At 44.4% G+C, this 12,398-nt stretch overlaps 1 protein-coding gene, 1 long non-coding RNA gene, 1 other non-coding gene and 1 pseudogene across 7 annotated transcripts in view; 3 read left to right on the top strand and 1 right to left on the bottom strand.

The window, feature by feature from the left end:
* Nucleotides 1–12,398, top strand: part of KCNMB1 (potassium calcium-activated channel subfamily M regulatory beta subunit 1) — a 228,576-nt gene that overhangs the window by 37,590 nt on the left and 178,588 nt on the right. The window lies entirely within an intron of this gene.
* Nucleotides 1–12,398, bottom strand: part of LOC134933245 (uncharacterized) — a 446,291-nt gene that overhangs the window by 333,819 nt on the left and 100,074 nt on the right. The window lies entirely within an intron of this gene.
* LOC134938730 (U5 spliceosomal RNA) lies at nt 4,993–5,093 on the top strand (annotated as a pseudogene).
* Nucleotides 5,702–5,808, top strand: LOC134938808 (U6 spliceosomal RNA). Its single transcript, XR_010181271.1, has one exon. It is a non-coding gene; the product is annotated as a U6 spliceosomal RNA (small nuclear RNA).

Below are 12,398 nucleotides of genomic sequence, written 5' to 3'. Positions count from 1 at the left end.
CCTGGCACTGTGGGGGAATATCTGGCACTGGGGGCACAGCCCTAGAAACAAGCACTACCCCCTAGCAACGAGCATGACACCCAGTGCATGAAACCCCTGGCAACAAGCATGACACCCTGAGCATGAAAACCCCTGGCACCGTGTATGGAACCAAGAGCATGAAACCCCTGGCAACGAGCAGGTAATTTTTTTGCTTGGGGGAGAAAAATTTTCTAGTTACGCCACTGTCTGCCCATCATCAGACTTTACTTGATTTAATATTATTGTTTTGGCCTTGTGATGTTAATTGCTTTTCTGGTCTCTTCAAATCTGATTATTGCTTGGCCTGCTGTTCCCACTTGTAGTTCTTTTATTTCTTTCCACTTCTTTTACTTCTAATCTTTGTCTTCCTTCTTGCAAGACATCTGCCTGGTCTCCACCTCATGCAGGGCAGTGGTTCGGATGCTGGCATTTCAGCAGTTTGGCGATAGCTGGCCACATTGGTAACATACCGGCAGCTACCCATCCAGATTCCATTAATGATTCAGCCGCACTTGGGCACCTGGGCAGCATGTACGGGGCCGGGTTGCAGAGCGGGGTCATCATCAGGGTTTTTGTGTTGGCGCTTAGGATCACAAATGTTTTTGTCTTTCATGCACAGTGCTTTGTGACGGGTGTGGATCATAGGGTCGAAAGTAACTAGGTCGGCAGTCATTAGGTCAACCACTATTGGCCGACAGTGACTAGGTCGACACCTGAAAAATGTCAACAGGTCGACATGGAAAAAGGTCGATGTGAGGTTCTTTTTAAAAAATTGGTGTTTTCTTTGTAAAGTTACCGGGAACCCTAATAGTGGTCAATCTAATGAGTGTCAACCTAAGTGCTGTCGACCTGAAGACCGGATACCCTTTGTAACATACACACTGCTTTTCCTGCTCTCTGTGTCCTGTCACTACATTACAAATGACAAGGTGACCAATCTTAACATGAATGAATACAGCTCCCAACAGTGCTGACTGGGAAACTAGGTAATTATTATATTCAATACCCCAAACCTTCTTCTCATCTAAATAATGAGGCTCTGTAATTAAACTGTTCAGATCCACCCCATTTTAACCTCAGCAATAGTGAATGCTTCCCGAACATCAGGCGGTGGGAGAATGTATGAGTAGTCTCAATTTACTAAGCAACAGAATTTTTCCATACTGTAGTATCTCTTAGGCACTTCCACAAATGTATTTGAAACCATGTTTACTTTCAGAGCAATTCTATTATTAATGTTACTAATAATCTTCCTGTGTTTTCCAATGCCATCTAGTTCTATTAGTTTTTCTTTATCATCCACTAGGGGTCACTGGAGTACTCTTGGGATATGGACGGGCGTAGCCGAACAAAGGCACTGAATATTCAAATTCAGGACTCTCCCCCCCCTCCATATCCCCAAGTACCTCAGTGTACCTTGCCAGTGTTTTTTCGGTGCTCACAGATGAACATCGGCTTGTGGCAATGGCCACTTTTCAGAAGATTTTTATTTTTAATTTTTACACTTCCCGTCCCAGTTTCTGAAAAACATGGGTCCGGGATGGTGCCGCTGCAAGGCAGCGGATGGCGTGTCGGTCCTCACAAAGAGCACCCTCACAGCCACAGGCGCTATAGGCAAGCGCATGGCGTGTCGGTCCTCACAAAGAGCACCCTCACAGCCACAGGCGCTATAGGCAAGCGCATGGCGTGTCGGTCCTCACAAAGAGCACCCTCACAGCCACAGGCAGCCACTGTCTCCTGCAAACTGAACGGAGCTTACAGGAAGAAGCTCCGTCACAGCCAGAAGGAGACAAAGAGCTGGAAAGATCTACAGCTGCAACGCAGCCAAGATGAGATGCTGGAGGCTGAAACGGAGCAGAGAGAAGCTCGTCACAGCCAGGAGAAGGCAGCACAAGGTATGAGTGTCAGGGCGGTCAGCTCACGCTGCCGCCCTGCTGTGTGTGAGCTGTAGAATGCCATAGCCGCTGAGCACGGGAGTGTTATAACTAACAGAGCGGCCGCACGTCACTCAGACGCCGGCCGCTCTCACTGCTCTGATGCGGCACCGCTACACGCCGCCGACATCCTCCGGGCGCTCAACTAAGCAGAGCGGCCGCACGTCACTCAGACGCCGGCCGCTCTCACGGCTCTGATGCGGCACCGCTACACGCCGCCGACATCCTCCGGGCGCTCAACTAAGCAGAGCGGCCGCACGTCACTCAGACGCCGGCCGCTCTCACGGCTCTGATGCGGCACCGCTACACGCCGCCGACATCCTCCGGGCGCTCAACTAAGCAGAGCGGCCGCACGTCACTCAGACGCCGGCCGCTCTCGCTGCTCTGATGGCCCGGCACGCCGCCGAGACGCTCCTCTGTACTAAAGAGCGGCCGCACGTCACTAAAGGACGCCGGCCGCTCTTCCAGTGAGACACCGCAGACACAGGGAGACTGTGTACTGCTGTAGGAAGCAGCTGCCGGACGGCTCCCCGGCGCTAGATTCAGGCGCTCTCCCTGTTCCCGATCTCCGTACGCTGCAGGTAAGGGATGCAGGGGGGGGGAGGGGGAATAATACCCATGGCAGCAGCAAAGGCTGCATGGGTTCAAAATACACAAGCAGCGCAGCACTTTAAACAATGTACACTGTGTACTGGGATGTTTCAGCACGTTTTATATATATATAAATATAATAAAGCTTTTGCTGGCGAAACTGTCTATAATATATATGTGTAAACACTTTGTATATATATATATATAATATATATATGAGGCTTTGGCTGGCAATAGGTTATCAGTGGCATACCCTATTGCACGTTTAACCATGTTTTCTGTTATTTTTGGTTACACTGGCATACACTGCAGGCAGTGCTCATATTATTTGAATAAATGCACTGTATAATAGGCTATTAAGCTTAGTAACTGTATAATAGGCTATTAAGCTTAGTAACTGTATAATAGGCTATTAAGCCTATATTAAAACTGCAGCAGGTAACCTGTACTGTGATTTTCTAGGAAAGCATGGCATGACGGCCATTTTAATCATTGCTGGTTTTTTCCAGTTATAATTCCAGACTGTACACCTCTACTCCACAAGGAGGCGCAGGGGTGTTAGTGGGAATTTTTAGTTCAATTCTAGAACATTCCTGCCCTACATCTTTAAGCCACCAGAAGGCGCAGGGGTGTTAGTAGGAATTTGGTTCGGGTTTCATGGCCATGTGAACTGCTTTTCACATAAAGAACACTTTAGTTTCCTAATAAATATGCTGTTCAGCAATAACATATATATATAGATATATATGCCATATAATAATGGTATTAAGTCGTGCAAGTGTCTGTCTGTTGCCTATTATGATGTTTGTCTACATAGCGAATAAGGCTCTAGTGCAGACTAAAAATGTTAACATTGGCAATTCAAGTTAAAACAGCGGTAATCGGAGTCTCAGAATAACTCCGCCAGCGCTAACAAAAGACAATCTTTCCAAAGTGACAATTTTCCTTTGGGTACCAGAGTGTTTATTTCACTAGTCTTATAATTTAATGCACGATTCTATGTCAAATCTCACACCGATAACTACGAGTGAGAAGGGTACATTAGTCCAGCACTCAGATAGTGCGGGGTTTTGGACAACCATAAATAATCGTTTCCAAAAGGACGCGATCCGCCATTGGTATATGCGTTTCTGTCAAACATTATAAAAACCACAGATACATTTGGGTCACTAGAATCTATGTATGAAACCATACCGATCACGGTTAAAAGAAGCTGCAGAGTATATCTGTAAAGCTTCTGCTAACGCCGGTTACTTTCATTGTCGTTAGTAACGCGCGACAAGGCCAGAGCTTGTTTGCTCCTAAATTTGATATATGTGTAACGACATTTTATCCCTTTAGGATATTCTGCCATTAGCGCATACAATTTACTTGTAACAGCGTTTTATTCCTTTATAAAAAAAAAAAAAAAAAAGTCACGCCTTGTAACGAGTGCTTGCTTCGGCAGCACAAAATTGGAAGGTTCACATGCAAATTCTTGAAGCGTTCCATATACAGGACGTTACAGTCACAAGTCAGTGGGTTGATGACCTCTTTTACAATTGTGGAAGTGTGTCTTTTCATGTTACAGTTGCGAGGTTTCATGACTTCAACTCATATATGTCTCAGCTATTTACAGCTTGGAGTACAAAACTGCTTCTGTCGAACGGGTTGGCAGGTTGTCATTTAGTCTTTGCTGGTTTATAAACCAGGCAGTAGTACGCCAACAGAGTCAGAGTTACTTATTCCCCTCTGTTTGAGCAAAATCAAACAGCTCCGTTCCAATATCAATCAGCAAGTAATTTTCTGCAGTTAGTTTTTGCTTATTGAAGACACAAAATTGTATAATTGCATTTGACCTTCACAATGCGTATTTACACAGTCCGGTTTCTTCATCACAGGTTTAGCGTTTGCAAATCGCCGCAACCATTAACCATTTCATTTCTACAGTTGCTTATCGCTTCCTGTATTTACCAAAGTGATGTTGGAATGATAGCTCATCTCACATAAGAACTATGTATCAACAAAGTTCCTATATCTTGCGTTACTAAGGTATACTGCGGTAGCAGATTAAGTAACAATCACATCTAAGTCTGTCTAAACGATGTCAATTCCTAGGTAAGATTATAAATATGGTAATTCAAAGACTTTTACCTACTACACCAGCAACAACAAAAGTACACTTACACTAGCGGTACATTGGTGTATTCACTTATTAAGAATAAAGATGGGTTTTCAATTTAGTTCGCCACCCTTCATTTGCTTTACCCACAAAGGAACAAGGGTGCGTATACTCTGGATTACAGTCACAGAGAGTCAGGATTTGTCGTTATAAGGTTCTAAAACACGACAGATTGCTGTCGATAAATGTACTAGAACTCTGTGCATTTTACAATGCAATAGATAAATGTCCTAGAACTATGTGCATTTTACAATGCAATAAATCGCTTTCAGTCTGACCAGGGATAGACTCTGGTTTCTCTTCAGAACAAATAAATCTTTCGCTTTTTACTAAAGATTTCTGTGGAGAGGAACAACCGTGAGTTTCATGTAATTTTGTTTTTCATACCTGGCTCACGCTGCCCTTAAGCAGTCAAACAAAGCAACGGCAGTTGCATACTCAACAACCAATGAGAACCAATAAGCCGCATGGCAAGGCGGTAGGTAACTCAAATCTTCAATGGCTCAGAACGCCATTATGTGAAAATGTCAAAATATCAATCCGTGAGTGGACATCTGTTAGACAGACGATCTCACCTGTCAGGGTTTGGATTTTAAAACACTGGACATTAAATCCAGAGGTGTTTCAGATGTGAGTCCACAGAAGGGGGTTACCCTCAAGTATACATGAGGGCATCTCACCACAATTACAAAAGCTCAGTATGTGTACATCACATTCATGGGGTCATTCAGCATCGTGTATCTGGCTTCACCAATTTCCGCTTCTTTCTTCGTTGCCAAAACGGATCAGAAGACAGTTCGTCACAGGCATACTGGTGGTATCTTATGGGTTTCAGAGAAGTTTGCTTCTCGAATTTTCAAGGAATACTTGCACACGATCTTGGCCCGCTCATAATACGTCCAACCTGTTACATCAGGGAACGTTCTTTTACCCATAGTTACCTATGTACCTATTATCTATGTACCGCAGCTGCGGTTGACGGGGTGAGGGTTCAGTGCTCGCTTCGGCAGCACATATACTAAAGTTGGAACGATACAGAGAAGATTAGCATGGCCCCTGCGCAAGGATGACACGCAAATTCGTGAAACGTTCCATAAGACCGCCCTCTTAAAAAAATAGAGCATTACAGTATCGGTTATACCAACCATGTAACGAAATAGTAAGCCGCTTAAGGCAGCTCATTATTAAAACATTTCGTGTGCTTACATAGGTTGTAAACCTCAGAAGTTTCCAACATCATACTTCAAGTACCCGTATTCTGTTAAACGGGATGGAATGGAAAACTGCGTTCATCTGCACTAACAGTGCAGGTATCTGTGTGGTAAACGTATTTTCAAAGAAGTTTGCCTCTATTTGCGTCTGTAAACATCTTTCTACAAGGTGTCACCAAAGTTCAGACTCTATTTATCCCACCTACAGCGCCAGGCGATTTGAGGTTGGGTTCAGATTTATTACAGTTTTCATATTTTGGAACCCTTTCAACAAAGGGGAAGTAAGTTTCATATTTTTTGAACCTTTACAACAAATGAGAATTAAGTTTCTCACTTTGGAAAACATTTTTCTTCTAGCCTTGCCTTCGGCAAGGGTGCTTCGGCAAAGGTTTTGTTTTCATATTTGGGTGCCTTGTATTCCAAGCCACCGTATTTGAGTTTCTCATGACAAAGCAGATCTTCGGACGAAATCCGCTTTCGTATTCTTCACATCAATATACCAATAGTGGTTCCTGTGTGGACTGCACATTCTTGAATTCTGAATGTGGTACACGCGTTACGCGTTTATATATGTACCGAACGTCTACAGTACGTGATCTGAATACGTTGTTTGTTCTATATGATACTGTAAACTGGGGTTAGCCAGTTTCTCAGCAGACATTATCCAGTTGGATAATAATGACTACAAGTCAGACTTACTTTAAGGCTAAGTTACAATCGCCTACGTCAGTAATAGTTCATCCCACAGGTTCTGTGGGAATGTCAGACCCAACGGGTCGTGGAGCGTCTACAACGCGGCTACATAGCCTTCAGTGCACCACGTTTGTGCACGTTTATACGTTATTAATGGTGGCGCCATCAGCATTTAGCTTTGGCCTGCCTACTGTTACAAGTATCAAACAGCTCTCCCGCCCACGAGGGAAGCTTTGGTACGTCCCAAGAGTACTCCAGTGACCCCTAGTGGATGATAAAGAAAATAGGATTTTGGTACTTACCAGGTAAATCCTTTTCTTTGAATCCATAGGGGGCACTGGACGCCCACCCAGAGCAGTTTTACCTGGGTTGTTTTAAGCTCAAAGGAGCTTAGTGAACAAATTTAACTTGGATGGTATTAAGCTCAAGGGAGCTTATGGTAACACATTTTCACCGATTGGCTCAAATTATAAAGTTCTATCGGTTAAGGTGTCAACTGTTTAGTTGACAATAAGGTTACGGATCAACTTTGTGGTTGTCCGTTATGTTATAGGGATTCTCCATTGTCAACCTCTCTATATCCTGTTCGCTCAGTAAAAAACACTGGCAAGGTACACTGAGGTACTTGGGGATATGGAGGGGGGGGAGAGTCCTGAATTTGAATATTCAGTGCCTTTGTTCGGCTACGCCCGTCCATATCCCAAGAGTACTCCAGTGCCCCCTATGGATTCAAAGAAAAGGATTTACCTGGTAAGAACCAAAATCCTATTATTGCTGCTTCTACTTTTGTTTTTTTTTTACTGCCGCTAGAAATATATTAACAAAAACAGTATCAGCAATAATACTAAAACTACTATATGAATTATTGTTCTCACTATTAAGTCTGTGGCTGCTACAAAAAAATAAATAAAAAAAATTCTAAACCGTCTGTTTATAAAATAAAATCAATTCAGAAAAAAAAAATCATCAAATACATAAATAAAGCTGCTGCATTTCCAGTTAGACTGTATTTTTGTGACTTTCAGCGTAAGTAAATTCTAAGGAACAAACCATGGTTGTTGATGAAAGTATAACTAAATCATATATTTCTACTGGTAATGCAATGATCAGTATATTTTATAAATAATTACAAAGTCCCACTATGTCAATTCAAAGTAGATTTGTTCTTGCTAGCATATATGCCATGATATCCGCAATGCAGAGCAGCATCAAGTACTGTATTCCATATACTGATAAGTCAGCAGGCTTGTGGGTTCTAACATGCAAACTATAGTATTTCTGTAAGGCATTGTATGTCATGCAGCATAATAAACACGTCATGAACATATTACATTTTTGCATCATGATTGGTATGTCCAAAATTGAAAATTATTTTTTACATTATATCTTGACGAAAATCCCTTTCAGTGAAACTAATATTTATTAATACAGTATTATAATGGCTCATATAGCACACGAAGATTTAATTCACGTAATGCTATCATAAGCAAAACCATGGCAGCAAGTTGCAATCAGTGTGACAGTGAGTCCTAGTGATGAGAGTGTAGCAGCTAGATTCCCTTCAGTTAATGTACCCTCTGACATTATCATCTAATGGGAATAGGTACTGTACTTGTTACTCTGTAGCAAAGCACAGCAAGCCACCATACCTGAAGCTTGGCGAGCGAAGCGATACAGGTACAATTTTCTACTGTTGGTGACCAGATAACAGGGAAAAAAACTAAATTTGGGACAAAATAACAGTGTTTTAAGGGCAAGGAACCGCACTTCCGCCCTCACTCAAGGTTATGTCTGGGTACATTAACTGAAGTGGTATAGACACAACTGTGATGAGAGTGACTAAATGGGGATGCATTCTTATTTAGGCAATGTAAGTTAAACATATCTGTTGCCTACATTAAACGGTACTACATACCATGGGAGGCCTAAAGCTAGCCTGCAGAAACAAATCCCCCTAAAATGTCTACCAAAGCTTTTTATGGTCTGGCTATAGTCGTGTCACTTCCTGCCTTATGCCTCTTTATGTTCGCAATCCAAAGCAAAGCACTTATAAGGCCGGAGCCGGTCCCCCTTCCCACTGCACATATGATGTCACAGAAGGGGGTCAGAGACCAGGAAGTTGAGTTTTGGTGACCTTCCAGGCTGCAGGGTACCATGCCAAGCACCCTGCAAGCCAATACAGGTGCCAACAGGGTCCTGCTGATGACCTTTTCACACTCCCATAGTTATGGCCCTAATTGGAGACATTTCTTTCATGTTTTCTCTACTCTTACACTTTGAGCTTCACACCTCTGCCCTTTAGTATACACAGTGTGCTGTCTAGAACCCTAAGCCCACCTCCTCCATTTGCCTCCTAGGTAGCAGGTTTCTAATTGCCAATTTTAGGGTCAGAAGCACTGATGGGTATGGCTAGCTCTGGTTCCCCACTCCTGTCCAAGATTGTCTAGTGATGAGCGGGTTCGGTTCCTCGGAAACCGAACCCCCCCCGAACTTCACCCATTTTACACGGGTCCGAGGCATACTCGGATTCTCCCGTATGGCTCAGTTAACCCGAGCGCGCCCGAAGGTCATCATCCCGCTGTCGGATTCTCGCGAGTTTCGGATTCTATATAAGCAGCCGCGCGTCGCCGCCATTTTCACTCGTGCATTGGAAATGTTAGGGAGAGGACGTGGCAGGCGTCCTCTCCGTTTATTAATCTTGATGCAAAAATATTTGTGCTTATTCCTTAATTGTGGGGACTGGGGAGCAGCTGTATTATATAGGAGGAGTACAGTGCAGAGTTTTGCTGACAGTGACCACCAGTATACGTTGTCTGCCTAAAAAACACTCCATATCTGTGCTCAGTGTGCTGCATATATCTGTGCTCACACTGCTTAATTGTGGGGACTGAGGAGCAGCTGTATTATATAGGAGGAGTACAGTGCAGAGTTTGCTGACCAGTGACCACCAGTATACGTTGTCTGCCTGAAAAACACTCCATATCTGTGCTCAGTGTGCTGCATATATCTGTGCTCACACTGCTTTATTGTGGGCACTGGGGACCACCAGTATATTATATAGGAGGAGTACAGTGCAGAGTTTTGCTGACCAGTGACCACCAGTATACGTTGTCTGCCTGAAAAACACTCCATATCTGTGCTCAGTGTGCTGCATATATCTGTGCTCACACTGCTTTATTGTGTGTGCACTGGGGACCACCAGTATATTATGTAGGAGGAGTACAGTGCAGAGTTTTGCTGACCAGTGACCACCAGTATACGTTGTCTGCCTGAAAAACACTCCATATCTGTGCTCAGTGTGCTGCATATATCTGTGCTCACACTGCTTTATTGTGGGCACTGGGGACCACCAGTATATTATATAGGAGGAGTACAGTGCAGAGTTTTGCTGACCAGTGACCACCAGTATACGTTGTCTGCCTGAAAAACACTCCATATCTGTGCTCAGTGTGCTGCATATATCTGTGCTCACACTGCTTTATTGTGGGCATTGGGGACCACCAGTAGATTATATAGGAGGAGTACAGTGCAGAGTTTTGCTGACCAGTGACCACCAGTATACGTTGTCTGCCTGAAAAACACTCCATATCTGTGCTCATTGTGCTGCATATATCTGTGCTCACACTGCTTAATTGTGGGGACTGGGGAGCAGCTGTATTATATAGGAGGAGTACAGTGCAGAGTTTGCTGACAGTGACCACCAGTATACGTTGTCTGCCTGAAAAACACTCCATATCTGTGCTCAGTGTGCTGCATATATCTGTGCTCACACTGCTTTATTGTGGGCACTGGGGACCACCAGTATATTATATAGGAAAAGTACAGTGCAGAGTTTTGCTGACCAGTGACCACCAGTATATATAGCAGTACAGCATTTCAGTTGTGCGCAGTTTATATAGTAGTAGGCCATTTCTATTGATACTGGCATATAATTCCACACATTAAAAAATGGAGAACAAAAATGTGGAGGTTAAAATAGGGAAAGATCAAGATCCACTTCCACCTCGTGCTGAAGCTGCTGCCACTAGTCATGGCCGAGACGATGAAATGCCATCATCGTCGTCTGCCAAGGCCGATGCCCAATGTCATAGTAGAGAGCATATAAAATCCAAAAAACAAAAGTTCAGGAAAATGACCCAAAAATCAAAATTGAAAGCATCTGATGAGAAGCGTAAACTTGCCAATATGCCATTTATGACACGGAGTGGCAAGGAACGGCTGAGACCCTGGCCTATGTTCATGGCTAGTGGTTCAGATTCACATGAGGATGGAAGCACTCATCCTCTCGCTAGAAAAATGAAAAGACTTAAGCTGGCAAAAGCACAGCAAAGAACTGTGCGTTCTTCTAAATCACAAATCCCCAAGGAGAGTCCAATTGTGTCGGTTGCGATGCCTGACCTTCCCAATACTGGACGGGAAGAGCTTGCGCCTTCCACCATTTGCACGCCCCCTGCAAGTGCTGGAAGGAGCACCCGCAGTCCAGTTCCTGATAGTCAAATTGAAGATGTCACTGTTGAAGTACACCAGGATGAGGATATGGGTGTTGCTGGTGCTGGGGAGGAAATTGACAAGGAGAATTCTGATGGTGAGGTGGTTTGTTTAAGTCAGGCACCCGGGGAGACACCTGTTGTCCGTGGGACGAATATGGCCATTGACATGCATGGTCAAAATACAAAAAAAATCACCTCTTCGGTGTGGAATTATTTCAACACAAATGCGGACAACAGGTGTCAAGCCGTGTGTTGCCTTTGTCAAGCTGTAATAAGTAGGGGTAAGGACGTAAACCACCTAGGAACATCCTCCCTTATACGTCACCTGGTCCGCATTCATCAGAAGTCAGTGACAAGTTCAAAAACTTTGGATGACAGCAGAAGCAGTCCACTGACCACTAAATCCCTTCCTCTTCTAACCAAGCTCCTGCAAACCACACCACCAACTCCCTCAGTGTCAATTTCCACCTTACACAGGAAAGCCAATAGTCCTGCAGGCCATGTCACTGGCAAGTCTGACGAGTCCTCTCCTGCCTGGGATTCCTCCGATGCATCCTTGAGTGTAACGCCTACTGCTGCTGGCGTTGCTGTTGTTGCTACTGGGAGTCGATCGGCATCCCAGAGGGGAAGTCGGAAGACCACTTGTACTACTTCCAGTAAGCAATTGACTGTCCAACAGTCCTTTGCGAGGAAGATGAAATATCACAGCAGTCATCCTGCTGCAAAGCGGATAACTCAGGTCTGGTCAGCCTGGGTGGTGAGAAACGTGGTTCCGGTATCCACCGTTAATTCAGAGGCAACTAGAGACTTGATTGAGGTACTGTGTCCCCGGTACCAAAAACCATCTAGGTTCCATTTCTCTAGGCAGGCAATACCGAAAATGTACACAGACCTCAGAAAAAGAGTCACCAGTGTCCTAAAAAATGCAGTTGTACCCAATGTCCACTTAACCACGGACATGTGGACAAGTGGAGCAGGGCAGACTCAGGACTATATGACTGTGACAGCCCACTGGGTAGATGTATTGCCTCCCGCAGCAAGAACAGCAGCGGCGGCACCAGTAGCAGCATCTCGCAAACGCCAACTCGTTCCTAGGCAGGCTACGCTTTGTATCACCGCTTTCCATAAGAGGCACACAGCTGACAACCTCTTACGGAAACTGAGGAACATCATTGCAGAATGGCTTACCCCAATTGGACTCTCCTGGGGATTTGTGACATCGGACAACGCCAGCAATATTGTGCGTGCATTACATCTGGGCAAATTCCAGCACGTCCCATGTTTTGCACATACATTG

Source organism: Pseudophryne corroboree, chromosome 6 (genome assembly GCF_028390025.1).
Source record: "Pseudophryne corroboree isolate aPseCor3 chromosome 6, aPseCor3.hap2, whole genome shotgun sequence".
In the NCBI taxonomy this organism is placed as follows: Eukaryota; Metazoa; Chordata; class Amphibia; order Anura; family Myobatrachidae; genus Pseudophryne; species Pseudophryne corroboree.
Note: the sequence above shows the minus strand (reverse complement) of the source record. Positions and strands in the feature narration are given on the sequence as shown.